Source organism: Cryptomeria japonica, chromosome 7 (assembly GCF_030272615.1).
Source record: "Cryptomeria japonica chromosome 7, Sugi_1.0, whole genome shotgun sequence".
Taxonomy (NCBI): domain Eukaryota; kingdom Viridiplantae; phylum Streptophyta; class Pinopsida; order Cupressales; family Cupressaceae; genus Cryptomeria; species Cryptomeria japonica.
In genome coordinates, this window is record NC_081411.1 from 600,799,175 (window position 1) to 600,812,075 (window position 12,901).

Consider the following 12,901-nt stretch of genomic DNA (forward strand, 5'->3'; position numbering starts at 1 on the left):
AACTTTGGACTCTCCGAGGTCTAGGGAATCCTTTCCCAAAATGGCAAACATGCTCTCTAAACCCCAAACTCTAAATTTTGGAGTCTCTTGATCATTGAATGACCCCATTACTTTGAACTTTTGGACTTCAAAGTTCTTGACAACCTTATACTATTTATACCCACCAAAGTCCACAGCCCTGAACCCTAGACTCTAGAATGGATTTATAGAGGGAGTACTCTGGATTTCCAGACTTTAGAGATTTAGTCTATCCTTTCCTATTTTGGTATAACAAGGCCAACAACCCTGAACCTCAAACCTCGAAGTATTTTATCGAGCTAAATACTCTGGAATTCCAAACTCCAGGGGAATATTATATAGGATTTTAGTGCTAGAAGGAGGGCTTGAACAAGCTAGAGCAAATATCCTCCTTCTCCCTTGGGAGGTTAGAAAGAGTCCTTAGAAGTATGTCCAATCTAGGGGAGTTCATAAAACTAGGACCTGTTACTAGGAAAATGAGGAACAAAGATAAAGAATAATCTTCAAGTAAACCTCCAAAACAATTGACTCACACTACTTATGCAGCTCAGATTATCCCAAACCCTAAGCATATTACAACACCCTTTGTGAACCAAAAACCACGACTATGACCTCTGATGGAATTTTTCAACCAAACGCACAGACGCCTTTGGGAACAATACCTAGAGGGATTCATGACATGCCTTGGAACCCAAACAAGTTTTGTAGGAAATTTGAATTTGGTGGACCCAAAAATATAGAAGAGCATATCGAAGCATTCAAAGATGCAGTAGTTCGAAATCACATCCAACACTAGGACGTGGTATGTTGGCTCTTCCCATACTCACTTGGGGAAAATGAATACAAGTGGTGTCTTACTTTGTCGGCCAACTCCATCACTAGCTGGGATTATTTGGAAGAGGCTTTCATTTCACATTTTAGGGTTTATGTTAACTCTGCTACCTTTTACCACCAGTTTGCCTCTTTGAAGAAACAACCAAATGAACTTTTGACTACCTTCAATACCAAATTCCAAAGGGCATGTAAGAGGTTGCGGGATCCCTACCAAATTACTCCAGCAGTAACGATTGAAGCATACTATAGAGCCATTGACCCTTGGATTGCAATGTTCATTAAGAAGACTACTGACACAACCCATAGAGACACATTGGCCAAGGTATATGCCCTAGCCCTTAAAAAGAACCAAGATTTGAATCAGACTCCCGAGGGGATAGGGAATAACCTTCTCCTCGGTATGACATATGGAAATTATAATCCAATGGCTAGTCCTACCCCATCCATGGATTTAGGATCTCCCATTATGAATCCAATTCCTTTATATGGACCCCCACGGGTCATGAATCAACAACCCACAATGAAATATTTGCCTTGGTATAATAGAAACCCTATTAACCCACAAGTTCATGTGAACAATAAGAATCATGGAATGGGGCAACAACAAAGTATATCCAATTTTGTTGTGGTAAACGAAATGCCTAGCTCATCCTCAACAGACCAAGGTGCACAATTTTCATTAGAAGTGGAGGTGTTGAAGAAGATGCTCTCCAAAGTTACCACTGAGTTAAGCCAATTGAAAGTAAACCCTCTAAGTGATCATAGTTATTCCCAACAGTACAACAACCAAAGGGATTACCAAAATAAAAACCAAAACCAGAGATATAATCAAATTCCATATAACCGACAATGTAATATTGGTCTAAATAATGGAGGAGTGAACAATGACCACCCTGATGCTTAAGACAACATGTGAATTTCATGCAAGCTGTGAACATGGCATATGAAATTAATGACCAATTGGTGTAGACTACATGATACTTCATCACATTCAAAAGTAAATTGTGAACAGATGGAGAAGGTCATAAGGATTGCCCAAGCCAACACACAACCCAAGGGGCAAGGTGAAACCAAATAATCACATAATGTTAATACCGCCATACTAGTTGATACTTTCCTTTTCAGAGAAGAATGAGATACTGCATCAAAACCATAGGTCTATGATGCCCAAGCCTTCCAAAAAACTAAGAATACTTACAACTTGAGAAGTCAGGCGAAAGAACCCCTCACAACCCCAGTACCACCCAAAGATAACCAAGTCCCACTAGATCCCAATGCAAGTAATAATCCTCCACCTCCTCTAGGTCCTCAAGTGACACGCACTGAACCCGAACAAAAAAAATATTATCCAAATAAGCAGCCCTATGATGTCACTAGGGAGATGGAAAACACCACCACTATCGTGTCTTTGATGGAAGTCCTCCTATTATGTCTGAAACAAAGGGAAGCATTAATTAAGAGACTTGATCAAATAAAGTCACAAAGCAAAAAATTCAAAGTGGCCACAACCGAGGATGCTAATGCTACCTTATACTCCGAAAAAACTAAAAATCCCCCATTCCTGTTAAGCATTAAATTTTTTGGAAAGAACTTAAAAAATTATTTAGTGGATTTGGAGGCTTTAGGTAACGTTATACCTTACTCTATATGTTAGAAGTTGGGGTTGAACCTAGTCCAAACCAATAGTAAAGTTATGCAGCTGGATAAGACCAAAGTGAATGTGATCATAAAATTAAAGGATGTGTACATATAGTTAGCATTTGATCCTCATGTTTCTAGATAAATAGACATCCCCGAGGTGTATCAAATGCTATTAAGTAGATATTGGTTGAAGACTTTAGGGGGTACTTGTCTACCTAATTAACATGTGTATGGCTTCCATGAAAGGTGTAAGTAACCAAATTAGAATAGATAGTGATCCAAGGTTAAAGAAGATGATTACTAAATATGGGGTGACTATCAAAGTAGCTTATCTTGAGGTGAGCCCTAGAGTCTACAAGGTTAATGAAATATTGACCCTCACAACATCACCCACCCGAATGCTAACCTAGTCATGTGAGATAGATCAAGTGAAAAGGACAAAAAAAATTGTTGCTAGGCAATGACAAGTAAGCAATTGTTAGGTGATGATCTTCAACTTGAAGATTTTCTACTACCGCAGTGGTGTAGAATTCACCATCAAAAACATTTGGAGATAGTGTGCATTACTTGTAGAAATAAAATCACTAAATTGATGGGACTTGACTTGGACGAAGATATAGACTATGACACTACTCCAGAGGAGTGTGAAACCTTGATTGAGACTGAGGGAGAAATTCCCCACCTGGAAAGTGAAAACACTCATATGGACAACCCTATAATATCTACAGGAGTCAATACATCGCAAGAAGAAATTGTGACCCCCCATTGGTAGAAAAGTTGCCTGAGACACAACACGGTAAAAGAATTGATGATCCTAAGGAATTTATGCCCACCATGTCAAAGGTACAGAATGAAAAGCCAAAAATAGACATATGACTCTTTAAATTTGATGGATCAAGGTCCAAGCAATAGAGTGGAGCTGGAGTTAAGTTAACAAATCCAAAAGGAAAGGTATTTTTGGCTTCATACCAGTCAGAGTTTTCTTGCACTAATAATGTAACTGAGTATGATGCTCCAATTAGAGGACTCTTGTTTTCTCTCAAGAAGGGTGTGAAATTTCTAAGAGTGCAAGGAGATTCTGAATTGGTAATTAAGCAAGTAAGGAGCCAGTACACTTGTCATGACAAGAGGTTGGCAGCATAAAAGAATCAGGTATGGGGCCTTATAGAATATTTTAATGCTTTTGATATCCAACTAGTACCCCAAATGACAAATTGTGTATCAGATGTATTGGTCACAACCACTAGCACTTTAGAACCAATGAGTGAATCCCCGTTGAAAAGGTTCTTAGTAAAATTGGCCTTGACCCCAATTGTACCTGACAATATTACACACTTCCAAGTGTTTGAAGATGACAAACACATCTTGGCCTTCCTAGCCAATTCAAGGGTCGTTGAAGATCAGATTATTGATGAGGAAGATAGAGAATATATCAATGAAGCAAAAGGTATTGAGGATATTCTGAATCTCCACGCAAATGTTATCCCAAAGGGTATGGTTTCCCTTCAGCGACTCTTTGATTCAGATCCCAGAGTGACTGAAAAACTAACCACAAACTCTAAAGGTAGGAAATATGAGAAATGCAACCTTATTCAAGAGGGCAAAGAAAGGATGGTCTTCATTGGGAAGGCCTGCACTCTAACAGGAAGAGGAGATCATTAAGATTTTGAAAGAATATGTTGATATCATAGCCTGGGGATATAAAGACTTGAAGACATTTGATACCTCTATCATCACACATACAATATCGTTGAATCCCAATGAAAAGTCTTTTAGATAGAAGAAAATTTAAATGAATCCCCTCATAGATCCTCTCATCTTTAAGGAAATCTAGAAGCTCCTAATGACAAAAATTATCTTCTTGGTTCAACAACCTACATGGGTTGCAAATTTGGTGCTCTTCAGGAAGAAGAACGGTGAAATCAGATTATGTATAGATTTTTGCAACTTGAACAAGGCATCTGGAAAGGATAACTACCCATTATCATCTCTTGACGAAGTGTTACAAATAATGAATGGGTCACAAATGATGTCCTTCCTTGACATATATTCCAAGTACAACCAAGTACTAGTCAACTATGAATATCCGATGAAGACAGAATTCACCATCAAGTGGAGTACCTTTGCATATCGGAGGATGTCATTTGATTAAATAAATGTTGGTGCCACCTTTCAAAGGGAAATGGATGTAGTTTTTAAAGAATTGATTGGGAAATCTATTATAAATTATATGGACAACCTCACCGTCTTTTCCAAAATATGGGAAGATCATCTTAACCTCTTGCACAAAGTCTTTGAAAGGTGTCGAAAGTATGGGATCTCCCTTAATCCCAAGAAATGTGTGTTTGGAGTATTAGAAGGGGAACTGTTGGGTTTCATGATATCTGAAAACAAAATATCAATTGACCAAAACAAAGTGGAAGCATTGTTAAAATTTTAGATGTATGGCAACAAATAACAAATGAGGTCTCTCTTTGGGAAGATCAATTTTGTCAAGAAATTCATCATTGGGTTTGTAGGGATAATAAAACCACTCAACGAAATGATGAAAAAGGATGCTAAGATTTAATGGAGTCAAGAGGCCAGGAAAACATTTTCTTACATAAAATGATCCATCTTGGAGACACCAATTCTAACTAGCCTAGATTATACGTTGCCATTTCACATTTACTCTTTCGCATATTTGCATTCATGCACAACAGTCCTTACTCAAAGGAAGGATAGGGATGAGAAACTGATAGCATTCATGAGCTCTCCATTCAAAAATGCAAGAGAAAGATGTTTGTCCTTAGAAAAACAAGTTTTCTCCTTGGTACGGGTAGTGAAAAAGTTCAAACACTATATCCTCAGAAGTAAGCTATATGCTATTGTCCCCAATCAAGGAGAATGTTGGGGGAAATGGATGACTATATTACAAGATTCTGACCTAGAGATGCAATTGATGAAATTGGTAACAGGACAAGGCTTGTTGAAAATGATGGCAACAAATGATCCTCGCATTCAATGCCAACCTTACACCATAGATTCATTCACACAAGACCCTTGGTATGCTGATTTGGTGTACATTTTGCTTAATAATAAATGCCCTAAGAAATTTAATGCCATGCAAATAAGAGAATTGAAGCATAAAAGTGCCAATTATATGATCAAAGATGTAACTCTCTTTCATAAGAATTATGAAGGCATTTATCTCAAGTGCCTTGATCATCAGGAAGCTAAAAAGATGATTAAAGAGTTTCATGGCAAATATGGCATTAGTCATGATTCAACAAATGCTACCACACACCAAATTTTGAAATTTGGCTATTACTGGCCTAGTATCTTTAAGGATTCCTATGAACATCCCCAACATTTCCATACATGTCAAATAGAACCAACAAGAGAGTGGAACCCGGTGATGCCCCTGCAACCAGAATTTGAGGTGAGACTGTTCGCTCAATGAGAATTGTATTTCATTGGGGTCATCAGTCCTAATTCATTTGTAGGCCATAAATTCATCTTGACTGCCATAGATTACTGTACCAGGTGGACAAAGGTACAAGCCTATAAAAATTGCACAATGGAGATAGTCATCAAGTTTCTTGAAGAACAAATTGTAACTAGGTTTGTAATGCCTTTCGCTTTGGTATGTGATAACATCCCATATTTCACTTGTGCTCAATTAATGCAATGGTCATATGAATTCAAAGTTGTTTTGAAATTTTCTTAAAATTATTATCTACAAGGTAACGGGGTAGTTGAATCCACCAATAAGAACTTGCTAGAGGCTATCAAAAAGTTGCTAGAAAAGAACTCTAGGGATTGGCATAATCAATTGAAATATGCTCTTTGGGCCAATAGAACCCAAGTAAAAGTTGCCCTAGGTACATCTCCATATTACTTGGTGTATAGACAAAACCCCATTTTTGTTGTCAATCTATAAATCCATGTTCTTTAGTTCATGAAGGAATTTGAAATTGATGATCGGGTGGAGGTTTGTCTCCTCAATCTGCTAAAGCTTAATGAATAGATAATCAATGCCTTGCAGTATTTTGATAAGCATTAGGTTGTCGTTAAATAGTGGTTTGATAAAAGAGCTAAAGTAAAAGCCTTTAAAATATCAAACCTATTCCTGTTATGGGACAAAGACAAAAAAAAAAGGTGATCATCATAAGTTTGAAAGGTTGTGGCTAGGTCCATAATAGATTGTAGAAATCCTTGGAGAGAACACCTTCATGCTCAGTTCCTTAATATGAGAACCTATACCATTACCTGTCAATGGTCAGTTTCTCAAACACTATTTCAATATGAAATGTTGGATCAAATCCATCCCTTGTATTATATTAGCTTGGGCTTTTCTTGCTAGGGTGTGCTTCTTGGTGTTTTTCTTTGGGAAGAGTTTTACTAAGTTTAGATGAAGTGGGAAGAGTATTCTTGGCATGATGAAAATGACATTTTTTAAGTCTTTGCTCTTAGCTCTTTATAACTCCATTACTAATTATCGACTTCTGAAGTCCTTGTCTACATTCATTTGAGAGGTATAATATATTAAAATATGGTCAAAGTTTTGGATGTTTAAATTATAAGGACTTGCTGAAATAACTTAGCACCATCTGCACATTTTAAAAACATCATGAAATCTTAAAGATGGTGAAGAAAAAGATGTTCAAGTGAAAAATTTGAAACCATGTACCTTTCAAGTCGTCTGTCGTGATTCCAAGCCTATTTTAAATATTAATTTCTTAAAGATTCAGAGCTTGAAACATTCAGAAAGTACCAAAAAAGAAAAGAAAAGAAAAGATTGTCATGTTATATCTCAATCTACTTGGGTTTCTCAAATATCTCCACTAGGGCTACGGATGCCCGACTGGCAATGGAGAATGTTTGATAGGAGATAGAGGTAACTCTATCGGGGTTATGGATGCTTGGAAGGCAACAAAGCTATGCCCAAGATGACATTGCATGAAAGATAAGTTGGTTTCATTCACATAGCTTGAGCATGTGTATCTTCGCTAGTCTTTAGGATCAAGAGATGGGGTAATTCATCAAAGAACACACTTACAAGTTGATGAAGCCAAATTCTGCATTTCTTATTTATATGTTGCTTAACTAGAAGTAGTCTTTTATACATATCTTTAAATGACAATAACCTTGAAAGTCATCTTTGTTGAAATGTGGCGACTGATCAAAAAAGTATTGTACACTCAGCATGTATCGTTGCTGGGGTTCGAGGCCAGGCTGGGCCTCGAGCAGGGGTTCGAGGGCGGCAGCCCCTGAGAAAAGCGGGGGTTCGAGGGCAGGAGCCCTCGAGAAATTTTTTTTTTGATGAAAACTGACATTGTAATAAAACCCTAAAAAGGTCGACTTTGTTTTTGCCCTAAAAATGCATGTTATAAGCGGATGGGATGCTTAAGGCATTGTAAGGGTTGATGTACTATTTTTGCTAGATAATAAGAAAGATTGGACGACTGTGTATGGTGGACATAACCCATTCTGGGTGAACCACGTTAAATCAATGTGTTGTCTGTGTCCTATTTTATTTCTTTATCTTTTGTATTTAAATCTGCATATAATTGTTAGTTCATATTAGCTTCGGATCTGCTTGAAACCCTAACAGTTGGTATCAGAGCGAGGTTTTCTGTAAATTGGTAGGACTCTCAGATTTGAGTGGGAGCAATGGAGGATTCCAAATTCAAGGTTGAAAAGTTTAACGGCCAGAACTATCAGTTATGGAAAATGCAGATGGAGGATTACCTGTATCAAAAGGAATTGTGGCGGCCATTGGAAGAAAAGGCAAAGAAAGCGACCACAATGTCAAATGAAGAGTGGGACATTTTAGATAGAAAGGCATTGGGATCCATTCAATTGTGCCTTGCACCGCCTGTAGAATTCAATATAACAGAAGCAAAAATGACTATAGATTTGATGGCAACATTGGCAAAGTTGTATGAGAAATCCTCGGCTTTGAATAAGGTATTTCTTATGAAGCGTTTGTTTAATTTGAAAATGAGTGAGGGAGGATCTGTAGCAGAGCACTTAAATGAATTTAATACAATTACCAGTCAATTGTCTTCGGTAAAAATTACCTTTGCAGAAGAGGTTAGGGCTCTCTTGATTTTATGTTCTTTACCAGAAAGCTGGAATAGCTTGGTTATGGTTGTAAGTAACTCTGTCTCTGGTAAAAATACTTTGGTATTTGATGATATTGTTGGTGTTATCCTAAGCGAGGAAATACGAAGGAAAAGCATAGGTGAGACTCCAACATCATCGGGTAGTGTTTTGAATGTGGAGAACAGAGGAAGATCAAAGGAAAGAGGAAAAGGCCCTGGGAATGAGAAGTCACGAAGGAAGTCAAAGAAAGGACGCTCTCAATCTAGAGGAAAGAAAGATTGCTGGTACTGCGGAAAGCCTGGTCATCTAAAGAAAGACTGTTGGTCTCGGAAAAACAAAGAAGGAGACAAAAATGAAAATGACAGTAAGGAAGCTAATATTGCAAGTAATACTTTACAAGATGCTTTAATCTTATGTTTGGATAATGTTAATGATTCCTAGGTAATAGATTCTAGGGCTTCATTTCATGCTACACCCCATAGAAAATATTTTCTAGATTATGTTCAAGGTGATTTTGGACAGGTATATTTGGGTGATGATGAGCCCTGTCAAATTGTTGGAAAAGGAAAGATAAAGAGCAAGTTGCAGAATGGAAATGACTGGTTTCTGCAGGAGGTAAGAAATGTTCCTAACTTAAGAAGAAATTTAATTTCTGTAGGGCCACTAAGTAGTGAAGGTTGCATAGTTACCTTCTCAGATAGTATCTGGAAGGTTAGTAAAGGTTCATTAGTAGTAGCTAAAGGTGCGAAGGTAGGCACATTATATCTGTGTGTTGGTAACACTTACTCTACCCTAGCTGCTACAGATAAAGTTACTACAGGGACAACAACAATAGATGTTACAAGAACAGATTCAATAATGTGGCACCATAGACTTGGGCACATGAGTGAGAAACGGATGAAAATCTTTCACTCCAAAAATCTATTGCTAGGACTAAAGAAGATTGATTTAGAGTTCTATGAAAACTGTGTTTATGGCAAATAGAAAAGAGTCAGATTTCTCAAGGTTGGGAAAGAGAAGAAGAGTAAGAAGTTAGAGCTTGTGCATTCAGATGTATGGGGATTGGCTCAGGTATCATCTCTTGGTGGCTCTTGTTATTATGTTATTTTTATTGATGACTCAACCAGAAAAACATGGGTATATTTCCTAAAACAAAAATTAGATGTTTTTGAAACTTTTAAGAAATGGAAAGCTTTGGTTGAGAATGAGACAGGAAAAAAGTTAAAGTGTCTCAGATCGGATAATGGAGGTGAGTATTGTAGCAAAGCATTTGAAGATTACTGCTCTTTAAATGGGATTAGAAATCAGAAGATAGTTCCAAGAACCCCACAGGAAAATGGTGTGTCAGAGAGAATGAATAGGACTATCATGGAACGCGCGAGGAGCATGAGATTGCATGTTGGGTTGCCCTTACATTTTTGGGCAGATGTTGTACATGATGTTGTCTATTTGATGAATAGAGGACCTTCAACCCCTTTGGATGGTGGTATTCCAAAGGAGGCATGGACTAGTAAAAAGGTAAATTATTCTTTTCTGAAAACCTTTGGTTGTGAAACTTTTGTCTATGTTGATAAAGAAAACAGAACCAAGCTTGATGCTAAATCTCAGAAATGTACCTTTATTGGATATGGGATAGATGAATATGGCTATCGGTTATGGGAATTTGAAAATAAGAAAATAACTAGAAGTGGAGATGTTATATTCAATGAGAAGGTTATGTATAAAGAACAGATGCAGGAAAAGAAGCATGAACAGGACAAGCAAGAATATGTCGTGTTGGATGAGATTCCTGAAAATGAAATGCCATAGGTAGGGGATGCTCAGCAACAACAAAATGTCCCACAAACTCCTGCAAGTGTTAGACGTTCTACAAGGTCAAGAAGACCCCCTAAAATATTTTCTCCTTCTTTATATTCTATATTATTAACTGATTCTAGTGAACCAGAAGAATATGAAGAAGCAATGCAAGTGGATGCCAAACAACAGTGGGAGCTTGGCATGAAAAAGGAGATGGACTCCTTGATGAAAAATAAGACTTGGGACTTAGTCCCTTTACCTGCAGAAAAAAGAGCCTTGCCTAACAAATGGGTTTATCGGCTGAAGGAGGAGGAAGGAGGTCAGAATAGATATAAAGCCAGACTTGTGGTAAAAGGTTTTGCACAGAAAAAGGGTATAGATTATGATGAAATATTTTCTCCAGTTGTAAAAATGACTTCAATTAGAACTGTACTTAGTCTTGTGGCTGTAGATGATTTACATCTTGAATAATTAGATGTGAAAACAGCTTTTCTCCATGGAGATTTGGAGGAGAAAATTTACATGTTGCAACCACAGGGATATGAGGTCAAAAGTAAGGAGAACTTGGTGTGCAGGTTGAAGAAAAGTTTGTATGGCCTAAAGGAAGCACCTCGACAATGGTATTTAAAATTTGATAGTTTCATGGCTAAACACGGTTATCATAGATGTCATTCTGATCATTGTATATATTTTAAGAGATTGGATAATGGCAGTTATATTATCTTGTTTCTTTATGTTGATGGCATGCTTGTTGTTGGTTCTAACATGGAACACATAAATGATCTTAAACAAAAATTAGCCAGGTCATTTTCTATGAAGGATTTGGGTGTAGCTAAGCAAATTTTGGGTATGAGGATTACAGAGGACAGAAAAAATAGAACCTTGAATTTATCCCAAAGTGAATATATAAAGAAGGTGTTGAAAAGATTTAACATGCAGGATGCAAAATCAGTTAGTACACCTTTGGCTAGTCATTTCAAATTGACTAAGGAGATGTGCCCAAAGGCACAGGAAGAAGTAAAGAAAATGTCTAACATCCTGTATTCATCAGCTATTGATAGTCTGATGTATGCAATGGTATGCACAAGGCCAGATATTACACATGCAGTGGGAGTTGTGAGCAGGTTTATGAGTAAACCGGGTATGGAACATTGGAATGTTGTGAAATGGATCCTTCGGTATTTGAAAGGAACCACTACGAAGGCATTATGTTTCAAAGGATCTAATGCTGCTCTAAGTGGATTTGTTGACTTTGATCTGGCAGGTGATATTGATTCACGGAGGAGCACTATAGGGTATGTTTTTACTTTAGGGGGAACTGCAGTCAGTTGGATTTCTAGGCTGCAAAAGGTTGTTGCACTTTCAACCACTGAAGCTAAGTATGTTGCTGCTACAGAAGCCAGCAAGGAGATGATTTGGTTACAATTTTTTCTGGAGGATTTGGGTCAAACACAGGAGGATCGCCCATTGTATACTGATAGCTAGAGTGTCATTCATCTTGCAAAGAACTTTGCTTTTCATTCAAGAACAAAGCACATTCATCTTAGGTACCACTTCATCAGGACTGTTTTGGAGGAGGGTCAGTTACGACTTGAGAAGATTCACACAAGTGAGAATCCTGTCGATATGTTCACGAAGGTAGTTCCACAAGAGAAGTTGATTTCTTCATCAGTTTATGTTGGTCTTCTTGATTGATGATTATGGAATTTATACCAGTTGAGTCCCAATGTTTTATCCAGCGGATGTTGCATGTACAGTGGTGTTGTGTCGTATTAGCCTCCAATTGGGAGATTGTTCGGTGTGGAGCCTGATCAATCTCCAAGTGGGAGATTGTTGAAATGTGGCGACTGATCAACAAAGTACTGTACACTCAGCACACATCCTTGCCGAGGTTTGGGGCGGGGCTGGGCCCTAGGCAGGGGTTCGAGGGCGGTAGCCCTCGAGAAACACAGAGGTTCGGGGGTGGGAGCCCCCGAGAAAAAAAAAATTTGGGTATTTTTTCGATGAAAACCGGCATTGTAATAAATCCCTAAAAAGGCCAACTTTGTTTTTGCCCTAAAAATGCATGTTATAAGCGGCTGGGATGGTTAAGGCATTGTAAGGGTTGATGTACTATTTTTGCTGGATAATAAGAAAGATTGGACGATTGTGTATGGTGTACGTAACCCATTCTGGATGAACCACGTTAAATCTTTATGTTATCTGTGTCTTATTTTATTTCTTTATCTTTTGTATTTAAATCTATATGTAATTGTTAGTTCATATTTGCTTCAGATCTGCTTGAAACCCTAACAATCTTGTGTATTGACTCTAGAGTTCTAAAATGCCTAGAGCCATTTTTCCCAGAGAGTCATCATTTGTTATGTTCTGCATACTCCCCCCCTACATTTTAACTTGGTAAAATTTGGGTTCTCTTCTTTTTGTTTTTGATTAATGAAAGAGCAGGTTTTGAAGGGACCCCGAAACCCTTTACAAGCTTAAAATAGCAAAGCAGTGAGAAATAGAGAGAAACAGAACATAG